The 12,091-nt window shown below is 42.2% G+C and overlaps 1 long non-coding RNA gene across 1 annotated transcript in view; it reads right to left on the bottom strand.

Annotated features, from left to right (window-relative positions):
* LOC123643647 overlaps positions 1–11,883 on the bottom strand; it is a 31,877-nt gene extending 19,994 nt beyond the window's left edge. The window contains exons 1-2 of the long non-coding RNA XR_006736861.1: positions 11,484–11,883; positions 10,791–10,874 (exon numbers count right to left, since the gene is read on the bottom strand). This is a non-coding gene — a long non-coding RNA (uncharacterized LOC123643647). The remainder of the gene's footprint in view (positions 1–10,790; positions 10,875–11,483) is intronic.
* Between the last annotated feature and the right edge of the window lie 208 nt (positions 11,884–12,091).

Below are 12,091 nucleotides of genomic sequence, written 5' to 3'. Positions count from 1 at the left end.
AGCAGGGTTGGATACTTTATGGTACATTTTTGGCAAACCTTTAAAAAATAACTATCTTAAATAACTGTTTAAGAGATTTTAAAAAAGAAGAAAAGCCTCCTAGCCCATTAGAAAAGTTTAGCACATACCGGTTTTACCAAACTGGAGTAGAGGAACAGAAGAAAATGAAAATATAGACCAGTCTTGTCTATCAACATAGATGCAATAATCATAAATGAAATTTTGGCAAATCAAACTCAATATTGCATTAAAAATAATGCATATTTATTCCAGGAATATATGTTTCAAAAGCACAAAAACTGTTATTGGAATATGCCATATTAAGGAAATAATAAGAAGAAAGCAAAGGAAATCCTCAATGGATACAGCTAGGTCAGTCACAAAATTCAACACCAATTTATGATTTGAAAACTCTCATGGAATTGGGAAAAAGAAGAAACTTTAAAAGCCTGTCACAAACATAAATGCTAATGGTTAGTCTCCAGACATGCTGAGAACAAGGGAGTGATGGCTTCTATTACCATGTTCACCAAAAATGTTCTCTACTTACTAGCTAAAGAAATAAGAAAAGGAAGAGAAGCAATATGTATATGGGTTGGAAAGGAAGAGATTACACCACCTTTATTTGTGGATATAGTTTTTTTACATAAAATACTGAAGAGAAGGTCCAGACAAGCCATGAAAATAACACAAGAGTTTGGCAATGTTGCTAGATACAAAATCAACATTAAAACGGCAACAGCACTCCTGTATCAGTAAATGCAGTGAGAATATGTAAAAGGAAACCTCTAGACTTCTGCTTCTGGCCATAGGGAGGAGGTGAACCAGGGTCACCCTCCTGCAGTGGACAACCCGAGACCTGGACCCAGGGACGAGCGCAGCTGTCAGACGCTGGACAACAGACAACGCAGGAAAGGGGGGAAGGACATGAGCCATCCCCTGGCCCAGGTCCCTGCACTGCGACTCACAGGCGGAACCCACCCGAATCTGGCATTCTTACTGAGTTGAAGACACATGAGCCTGGAATTCAGGGACTATAAAGTAGCTAGAATTTGCGGGTCAGAGCAGCTGAGAGGAAGAAGCTATGCACTCTTCCTGAACAGGGTCCCCTTGAGTCTTTGTCTGAAAATCAAGTTGCATGTATATAGGGTGAAAACCATGAGGCTGGACAAGAACAATTTCTGAATAAAGAACAATCTACAAGGAGTAATAAGAAAATTCCCAGAGCTTATTGAACGCCTGGGAGCATTCAAGTTTCCTCTAGCCAGAGTGAAGAGACTTTGTTGCACTCATGGAAACCCCAGAGAGGCTGTGCCTTTGAAAATGGGGCTAATTAGCCCTGGAATAAAAGCTTCTTTAGACCCTTTCCAGAGTAGTTTAAAAACAAGCCATGAAAGGATCACAAATCCACTAAGAAACTGACTGCCAGAAACAGCCTAACCTCTTTCTAAGGACTACAAGAGAGGCTGGCACTCAGTCGCATAGGAGAGGAAGGAGACTCTGCCCCCCAGCAGCTGCAGGGCCTGGGCGGCGGTGGCAGCAGCAGCTAGGAGGCACCCACAGGAACAGATTCGGGGGTTCCTGATCAAGGAGGTGGAATGTGAGGCTGCATGAGGAAGGGCTGGTTGATCTGGCAGCATGCTCCACAAATGCAGGATTCAATGCCATTCCAGGGACTCTGAGGGATGGTAAAAATACGCTGCTTGGATGGCTTTTAGGAGCATTAAAAAAAAAGTGGTCTACAATAAGTTAGGTAAAAAAATCAGAATTACTGTAGCAGAGGGTAGAAAAAGGATAAAATGGCTCAGAGAAGTGAATGTGCTAAAGAGTTTATAGCATATAAGTCCAGAAAACCTATCAGAGTACTGTGTGCCCAGAAAGGTACCCCAGAGGGTGCCCAGAAGGTACACAGCTCACCAACGCTGTAAGAAATGTGCTGGTATGAGGGGCTCCGGGAACATGGAGAAGTCCAGAGTGATCCCCTCTGTGCGCAAACAGTGGTGGTGGGACACGCCATTAAGAAATGAGTTCACTAATGGCAGTGGGAATGGCAGGAGCCCCAGTTATAAGTCTTTTATCTAACCTCTCTAAATCTCAGGTTTTTCCATCTGTAAATATGAGATACCACCACTGGCTTTGCAAGTTTGTTGCAAAAATTAGAAAGCCTTGACGCACAGCCTGCAGCATAGCACCCACTGTTACTACTGGTCAAAAGCTGCCCTTCTGCTTTGAGTGTGTGCTCTGGCCTCAGTACCTGGTGGGAAAATGCTGCTAATCACAGCAAAAATCGAGAGGCAGGAGTGAGCACTGACACAGGCCTGGGGTGTCCTGGGAGCTGTGCTATTCACATCTCCCAGCAACACAGGCTGTGGCTTCCAAATATGAAAAGCAATAGTAACAATCACAAAAATCATGAACATTTATTGGGCGTTACTACGTCTCAAACACCGGCTGAGTGCTTTACATAAAGGATGCCATATCCGCACAGCACTTAGCCTGTCTGGCACCTAGCAGGTGCAGTACATGACGCAATTCTTGTCATTATTGCTGCTATTATTTTATAGGCAACATCTTATTAAGTGAGCCCCGTGGAGCACTCCTCCACTTGCAGGCAGATGGATAGGGAGTAGGAACCCACCTATGTATCCTGCCTTCCATCAAGGGGCCTGGAAAAGCTTCCTTCACTTCATGAGTCGGAAGGGACAAAACGTAACCTCACAAAAGGTTTTACCTCATAGGAAAAGGCTTTTTTGCTAAGTCTTAGCTAAAAACTAGAGGCCAAGGGCAGAATACCAGCCAGGAAGCACGTTGCATTTGGCTTTCCTGGAGTTGGCCTAACATTGACAAGCCAACCCATTTCACCTAGAAATTGGGATTTTCAGCTTCTGTGGACAAGTCAGATGAGCAGCTCTGACCGTCCTTCCACCCAGTGGCACTTCTCATTGCAGCTGCCTGCCTGGCCCTAAAGGCCTTTGGGTCCCTGACCCCTGACCCTAGCTCTCTGCCCTCAGAGATAAGGTCTCCCATGAAATAGATGCATTTTACTAAACAGAGGGCATGTTTAGAAAACACCCACTCAGTATTCTCTATGTGCCTCAAGAAGACACAGCTCTTATTTAGTTCTCCGGAGTAAGATGACATCAACTGATACAATACAAGGAGAGCACAGTCCTAGGAACAAGTTTATTGATAAAAAGAACAGAGGCAGATATGAAATCCACACCAGGAGAAGAAAAACCAGGCTCATCATGGAAGGAAATCAAATCCATAAAGCTGAAGATGAACTTGAGCAACCTTGTAAGTTCACAGCGGAAATGAACAAAGAGATTGAAAAGATGAGAAAAATAAGAGAATAGAAGCAGAGGACTAACCAAGGAGACCCAATCCATGAATAAACGCAGCTCCTGACAAAGACCACCCTGGAAATGAGTATGATGCAATAATGAAAAGTATTAGAGAAAACTCTCCTGACCTGGAAATGGACTTGACCACCAGAGGAGGGATTCAGTCTCCAGGCAACATCAGTGAGCAGAGATGAGCATCAAGACGACGCTGGCAATTTTTTATATTTCAGAGACAACAAAAGACTGCCTTTGAGCTTACCCTCAAAGATATGAATGTCAGGTAGTTTGGACTAAAATTTCTCCCCTGCTACATTAAATACCAAGAGGCAATAGAGAAACATCGCAGAGCTGAAGCTAAAAGCTCGTGGGCCGGGAACACAGACTGTGGATCAGATCTAGCAAGCAGCTCAGTTCTCAGTTCCTCCAGGGCGGGGAGGAGGGCCGGTTCACCAGCACGCCCAGAAATTTCAGGACTTGCACAGGAAACATCTCCTGATGTCCTGCACCCAGGATGTAGTTCCTAGAGGGAGACCCGGAGGCCTTGACTGAAGAAGAACCTCTGACTGTCTCCATCAGATGCCCTGACCTCCCTGCTGGAACCTGATGGCACCTGGCCACCAGGTTTGCACAGTCCTTGGGACTGGAATCACAAGTTGCAAAACCTGTGTCACGGAGAGCAGAAATCCAGTTCCCACTGACATAATGAGCCAGACACTTGGTGGCTGAAGTTTCATTTGGGTACAGACACAGGCCACCAAGGAGTGCCAGCCCCAGCGACACCTGGGGGAGCAGTCTGGATGGAGAGCTACATCTCCACGGATTCCAAGCCCTGGTTAGACCCAGTGCTCTCTGGCTTGCAGGGTCTCCCCCAGGGAGTGAGCACTGCTTTTGATCCTCAGCTCTGTCGTGGGACCCCAATGTCCCGTGCTCTATAAAAGCCAGAAGACTGGCAGGAGTTCTGTGGAGCACTTGCTGGGTTCCCCTCTGTGTGTTCCATGACACGGATGATGTTGCCTTCTGCCTGTCCCTCCCAGACTCAAGGAACGGGTCATGTGCTTGGCTGTGGCTAGAGGAGGCTGAGGCCCTTGTCTTGTCCATGAGGCAAGATCTCAACTGTCAGGCCCTGAAGTTGGGGCATCACTAGTATCTCCATTTGACCCTGCCTGTTTGCAACGGCAGTGTCAAGATGTCCTTTAATAGTAGTGCTGGCAACCTGTCTTTCTTTCTGTTGACGCGTGACTTCTTTTCAAACTGCCATCCTGTGTTGATATTTTTCTAATTTAAAATGTTTCACTTCAAAGGTTTATTTTGGAGGTAGAAAAAGCAATTGAGCATTGGATACATTTAAGCACTGGCTTATTGATTTACCCACCACTGTAAATATGCCTTCTATTCTCATTTGCCATGTTAGTTCCTAATGAGTTTATCCTTAAATAGGTATTTATTGATGTTTTGATAGCAACAATTTCAAGGTGCCCAGAGGCCCACCCAAATATGTGCCAAACTGAGCTAAGTTACTCAAAATTCAGATTATCAACCAGGTGTTATATTTCTTGCTATTGAACCAGATTCTGGTTTTCTATATATCGTAAGTGAAAAAGTGCTTTTAACAAAATCAAGTCTATTCTGACGGTTAACACTTGAATCCCACACACTGTGTGTCATTTAATAAGTAAACTGCTGCACTTTCTAATGAAGCCAAAATGATGATGAGAAGCACAGTTATATCCCCATAAAGGAGGGAAGGAAATATTAATTACAAAACAGTTCACATGGCAACAGCCTGATAAATGAAGCTGAGGAAACGACCCTCTTGCTCATTCTCCTTTGTCCCTGGTAAAGGAGAGACTTAGAGATTTGAAAAGGCAACTTGACATCTTGTTTTTGGTGTCCAATTGCCCTTTGAAGTTTCCCTTTATAGACCCATCTGTGTTGGTGGTTGGGACCAACACAGTGGACAGAGACAATAAAAGAGGACGCCTATAGGAAGAAATATTCCAAGTCTCTTCCTGCCTTCTTCTTCCATGTGCCATCATTGCTGGCTTGCTCCCCAGGGGTTGCAAAGTCAGGATCCCTGGATTCCGGGGGTAACTCAGTACCTCCAGGGCTAAGAGAGTAGTCTAAGGTAGGTGTGGCAGTCCTGCATTGACAAAGCATGGCATGGCAGCGCCAGGACTGGGCTGTGGGCATTGAGGTGCACAAGGGTTACCATTCCCTGTCCTGACACTGCCATGGAGCCAGGAGGCTCCCGAGAATGCTCCAGTCTTCTTACTGGTAGCTTTGAGAGAGTGTGTGCCTGCTATTAGCCCTTTCATGGGGAGTTTATATTTTCATGTGTCTGAGCTACTTGCTGCTGCATCGGAGCCCACATCTATTAATATTTTACTCTTCTCAGGTCACAGATTTTAGATGAGGCCATCCCTGTCCCACACTCCAGGACTGGAAGGTGGTACCTAGAGGAAGCCAATGAGCACTTCCTATTTCTGGCATCATTGATTGGCTCAGGGGTGGACACATGACCCAAAACAGGCTCATCATGACCAATGAGATTCACTTCCTGATCAACTGGGCAGAGGACTTCCTCTTCAAAGGTGGATATGTGGCCTGAGGTTTGAGCAGCCATCTTTCAATATATTTGTTAAAATTCCTAATATTGCTAATTTTTGCTTCTCTTTTGTCCTTGTCAGTCTGACATATGTATTGACTATTTTAAAGAATAAGCTTTTGGTTTCATTGATTTTTCTCTGTGGTATTTCTATTCTTAATTTCACTGATTTCTGCTGTTCGTGTTATTGCTTTTCTTCTGTTTGCTTTGGGTTTAATTTTCTCTTCTTTCTCTAGTTCCTTAAACTGTGAGCTTAAGTCATTGACATGAGACATTTCTTATTATCTAATATGAGCATTTAATGCCATAGATTTCCCCTCTAAGCACTATTTTAGCTGCATCATACAAATTTTGATATGGTTTTCATTTTCATTCAAAGTATTCTCTGATTTTTCTTATGACTTCCTCTTTGATCTATGGATCATTTAGAAGTGTATTATCTAAATTCTGAGCATTTGTGGTTTTACAGCTGTGGTCCTGCTGTTGATTTCTACTTCCTGTTAAGATCTGTATTGGAGGCAGGAGGGAAGGTCCCAGGTGAGCTTCATGCCTTTGTCTGCAAGGCTGCTGCTCCCTCCACCAGGCTGCACCATGGGGGTAGTTTTCTCATGCCTCTCAGCCTGCCCCCCATCTTTCTGGTGAGCACCCAGTGAGGTCTCTGGAGAAGAGTGGCTGGTGGCTGTGAATTCCTCTCATGTCTGCCACTGTCACAGGTTCTCTGAGCTGAAGCCAGCTGTCCCTTGGCCTTTAGCGCTTTGTCAAACATTTTAGCTTGTCTAACGACCATCTGCTTTTGCCCAGGTAAGCAAGGACTTACATTCCATCTCTTCTTGGGGGCTCTTCTCATTTGACTTTTAATTTTTTAACAGAGGTAAAATTCACATAAAATAAAATTAACCATTTAAAAGGTAAAATTCAGTGGCATCTAGTACATTCACAGTGTTATGCACCCATGGCCCCTATCTAGTTCCAAACATTTCCATCATCCCCAAGGAGATACTGTGCCCATTAAGCAGGCACTTCCCACTCCCCACTCCCACTGCCTCTGGCAAATGACAATGTGCTTTCTGTCCCTATGGATGTGCCTATTCTGAGTATTTCATGTAACTGAAACTATACAGTATGTGACCTTAGTGTCTGGATTATTCCTCAGTGTTTGTGTTATTAATAGTTTGGCTGTTCTGCAGCCTCAGCCTCCTGGTAGGGTTAAGAAAAGCAATTTTTGTAGATTACTTGGTGTTGTGATGTTGTGGTTGTTTGGATGCCCTTTCCAACTTCTGCATCCTAAGCAGAAGCTGGGAGTCCCACAGTTTCCTTTTGCAATTTTTGCCAGGTCCACATCTTCTTCCTGAGTTGCCAGATTAGCTACTGTTACTTAAAGCAATTTCTTAATTAAGTCTTGAGGTTTTTATGGTGTTTTTCTGTTGTTGTGGGGGAGAAGTTATATAATCTTATATGGACTATTTCTCTATTTTTGCAAAATCACAGTTAAAGGCAGTGTCTGATAATTTTTCTTATGTACCTGAAGGTATATAAAGAGCATCTAAATATATTCTACATAGATTTTAGTGTCAGAAAATGTTTCTTTTCAGAAATCATGTTGGCTTTGCCTTATCACATAATGAGAAATTTAAAATTTGTCATGGTTTTCTTATTTTCTTGGCTGTCAAGATGCTAAATTTAGTTTTCAATTGGATTAACTAACAGATTGTATATTTCTGGAATATTTATTCTCTCTTCTAAAAGATTTCTGATTTTTAATTTTTAATTTTTTTGAAAAAGAAAGTTGTGAAACAAAATATATAGTATGATATCAAATGTTTCTATTTAAATATCTGCATAAATAAATTATAAACAAAATTATAAAAGTTAAAAAATAAAATTGTAAAAAGTTGTCATGGACATAATTCCATATCAGTACATGTAGAACTAACTTTTGTATAAATTTTCTCAAGAAATCTATGACATTACAGTATATACACTAAAACAGATATGCATGTCCAACATGTGCATGGTAGGGCAATCAAAATAAAATGTAGACTATGAAAATGGTCTGTAAGAATATATGAAAATGGTAGGAAGGATTGGTAAAGGGTTGTTTCCTTTATTATTCTTTAAATTTCTATATTGTTTGAACTTTTAACCACATATTACTTTTATTATAGTGAAAGAAAGAAGATACAAGATAAAAAATGCAAGAACACACATATGTAATAAACAATCTAACACATAGCTAGCTTGAACTGTTCAGAAACATGATACTGAATTAAATAGTGGCCACTAAATATCCTCATCTTTTGCTCTTGCAGAATGCTTTTGTCTGAAGGATGGCTTTTGTCAGCCAAAAAAGTCACAAAACCTATAAATTTAGAAAGGAGAGTTTCTAAAAGGGGGCATTACAACTTGCAGGTAGGAAGTGGAGCCTTCAGCTAAAGCAAAAAAGCAGGCACTTCAAAGGAAGAAAGGTGAGACAGGAATTCATGCTGAACATGTTGGCTGAGTATACATATTCAACAGCTGCTAAGAGGAGCTGTGAATAGTCACGAAGGCGGGCATGCACATGTGTAGTAAGCTAACATGTATGTTACATGTGTCCCATTTTCACTTTTGGGTGGAGACTTAACACTTAAATGTTAAATTAGGCCCTGTACAAATGTTAAATTAGGACTTGTACATCAAAAGGTGAGCGGAGGACAGACAGGCCCTCAGTGTGCAGCCTCCAGAGACTGGCCAGACCGTCTCTTATCAGGAAGGAATGCTGGTCAGTTGTGTTAAACCACAAAAGGGCGTGGTAGCATTAGGCGGTTGGTTGAAATCAGTGGTGGAGCAAGTTTTCTGAAAGGGCTGGTTTCTGTTTAACCCTTATAAAAGAAAGCCTAATGGTGGTTAGTGAGGAAGGGAGCTCCCTTCCCTTCGTGGCCAGAAATTCAGTTTTTAAGGTTTCTTTGGAATCCCTATGGCCAAGAGGGTCCTTTTGGTGAGTTGGAGGACTTGAGATTTTATTTTTATTTCCTATTTTCTACCACCTAACAACATCTGAGATTCACCAAGTAATTCCTGGACTGGTTAAGCACTCAGGCAGAGGCCTGCTGTGGATACCATTGCAGGAGGCTATCAAGAATGAGCCTTAAGATGCTTTCCAAGCCTTAGATTCTAGGGCCTGATTCTCACTCTACTGCCAATTTCAGAATTGCTCTCAGGGGCCTACACATAAAGGTCACTGTCAAGACCAATTAAACACATAAGGCCTGTTATAAACAATATTTCTGTATAAAATGAACATGGATTTTAATTCTATTACATAAATTCCATTAAAACAATCTTCTAAGGGAAGAAGTTATGGAGCAGATTGCTAAAGCTGAACAGTATTTTCAAAGGCAGGCCAAAAAGATATAAATTCCTTTTTTAAATTAAAATCATGGTCATCTTACTATGCTGTATTTATAAGCATTCACCATAAATCTTCCCTTGGATGATTTCTTTTAGTTTCTGTGAACTCTGGAGTCCACTTTGATGATTTCCTTTTCAAAAAATTCTTTAGTTTGGTTGAGTGTGCATGTTTCAATAGTTGGCAAACACACACACAAAAACTAATACAACTTTTCACTCTGTCACACATTGCTATTGTCCAAAGGCACAATTCAACCTTTATTATTAAAGGAAGTATTTTTAGTTTTGACTTCTTATTTGTATTCATGTATAATTCAGGGCTGCCTAACTGCCAGGTTTTCTACAGTTACAGAGGATAGGATGGAGGTGTAGAATTTGAAGGTCAACCTAAACATTTTAAAGTGAAATTTCATAATGGGGGAAAAGGAAGCGCAACAAAATAATTTTTCATGATTTCCACAGTATAAACTCTAAGAAATTTAAAGGACATTTGCAGGAGTGTGGATAACAATAAACCTGAGCACACCTGCAATTATACCTGGGTGATGATGTCAAGGTTACCCCCCTCCCCCAGTCTGCACTGTCTGGCCTAGAATGGTGGTTGTTTTCCAATTATCTAAGAATTTAAGAGACCCGTGATGTTCTGCTTAGTAAGTTTATGCAATGTAGTCTCCCTAAGGCAATAGATGTACTTTATAGTTTTGAAAAAACAACAGCTCATGAATAAACAATGGGTCTAATGCAAAACACCTCAGGCTAGAGATTCAATTCAGAGCCAACCACTCTCCTGACCTCTCAGCATATTGAGAAAAAGCAAATCCTGGTCAACATTCAGCCTTTTCTCAGCGTTAGAAGCAAGTTTACTAGGAGATCCCACAAAGAGAAAGAGAATAGTTGGTGGTAAAGTAATAAGTGGACAAAATAATAATAAATGTTTCTAGGCTCTGCTTTCATTCCCATTGCTGGTTTTAAATTCCAGGAACTAGCCAGCTGGAATTGTTCATTCCATGATTTGAGATACAGTTTCTTGTTACAACTTTCTTAAGTGGCAACAGGCCAAGTATAAATTCACCCTCATGCTAAAATGTATTTGTTGGTTCTATGGTCCCAGGGAGTGGAGCCCTGAAGGTCTCCTGTTTTCTAACCAAGGAAACCTAAGTGTCTTAAGGCTTACCCCAAAGGCTCATGTCACTTCATAAGAGGATCTCCATTAGAGGTGTCCCGGAGCATGTGGAACAGTACCTACCAGCTCAGGAGAGCAGACTATGCAATTCTCAGAGATTCAGCAAACTGATTATTAAATGCAACCATTATGAGGAATTGAATAATATAAAACTACAATTAAATAAATTATATTAAGAATGAAGGTAAATATTCAAAATTCATTCCTTTCTAAATATTTCACTACAAGTGAATTATCTCTGCTTCGAGGTTACTTGTGTCTATCATACCTGTGTGATGATGTCAAGGTGTGCTGCACGGTGCTTGTCTCCTCCCAACTGTGCAATGAGGGATGTCGTCAGCTTGAAATCAGTCTGGGTGGGAGTATTTACACCACAGCAATCAGCAAGTGCTACACACCAAGGCTCCCCCACCAAACTTAGCTGTTAAACATTTACTAGCACACAGCTGATCTCCCTTCTTACGCCTCCAGATAATTACAGTATAAGGGTTACAACTTTAGAGATAAATCTGCGTTCTGAAACGAGAGCTTCACTCCCACACAATGAACTTCTGCCAGCACAACAGTTTGTGGGTAGGACTCTTAGTTTCCAGTAGTTTCTAGTAGACAAACAAGAAAATGAACAACTTTGAACCCGTTTCTTCCCCACCCAGTGTCAAAGGCTGACTGAAGGGGCAGGAATCTGAACCGGCTACAATTAGTGCCTGAGAAATGGCTGGTCTCTTTTCACATTGACCAAAGCCCAGCTTGGCAATTTTTTTTTAAACAAAGGATTTTCCAGAGGTGCAAGTGGAGCTGCTCCATGAGAAAGTGGGAGGGGGTCAGAGCCCCCTGCTCTAGTCTATTTTCACTCCCAGCAGCACTGAAAGGGAATTCCTCAGCCACAGGTCGTACAGCACGGAAACCTCCGCCACAAAGCAGTGAAAGCTGAGAGCAGATCATTGTTGATGTTAAAACTCACATGCCAGCCTTGCTTCCTTCCATCCACAAAAGCAGTTTTCCCCAGAAGCTATTTACGGAGGCGGCTGGTTTCACCTGAGAACCTGAGATTCTCCACAATGAGGATCTGTTTAGAATGAAAGGAGGATTTTGCTCAGTGACTTCTAGGCCCACGTGAGCAGCCTGGTTCCCACACTGGCAGCAGGAAGAGGCCCTGGGTACAGCATCCTCCATCACAAGTAGGCGAGTGAGCAGGAGAAACCAGGAGAGACCAAGGGGATGGTTTAAACGTCTTGAAATGTCTTGTTCAAGTGTGTCGCCAGCGCCTTGTGAGAAAAATCCCAGCCTTGCCAATCGCCCCCGTGAGATCAATGAGATCACAAATGAGCTTCCGCTTTGGGCTTCTGGAAAATGATCCGGGACTCTCAGATGTGCCAGATCTATGAGTGGAGAGAGTTAACCCCAAATCTGTCTGTAGAGGAAAGAGAACCACATAAATGTGTGGAATACTTCCAAACACTGGCATGGCCATACTTTCAACAGTCATTATGAAAGCCATGTTCTAGGTTTATTTGTGGGGTCTGTGGCTTTCTTTCAATACTCTAGTAGTCTCTAATCCGGTCCTTTAAA

Source organism: Lemur catta, chromosome 8 (assembly GCF_020740605.2).
Source record: "Lemur catta isolate mLemCat1 chromosome 8, mLemCat1.pri, whole genome shotgun sequence".
Classification (NCBI taxonomy): Eukaryota; Metazoa; Chordata; class Mammalia; order Primates; family Lemuridae; genus Lemur; species Lemur catta.
Note: the sequence above shows the minus strand (reverse complement) of the source record. Positions and strands in the feature narration are given on the sequence as shown.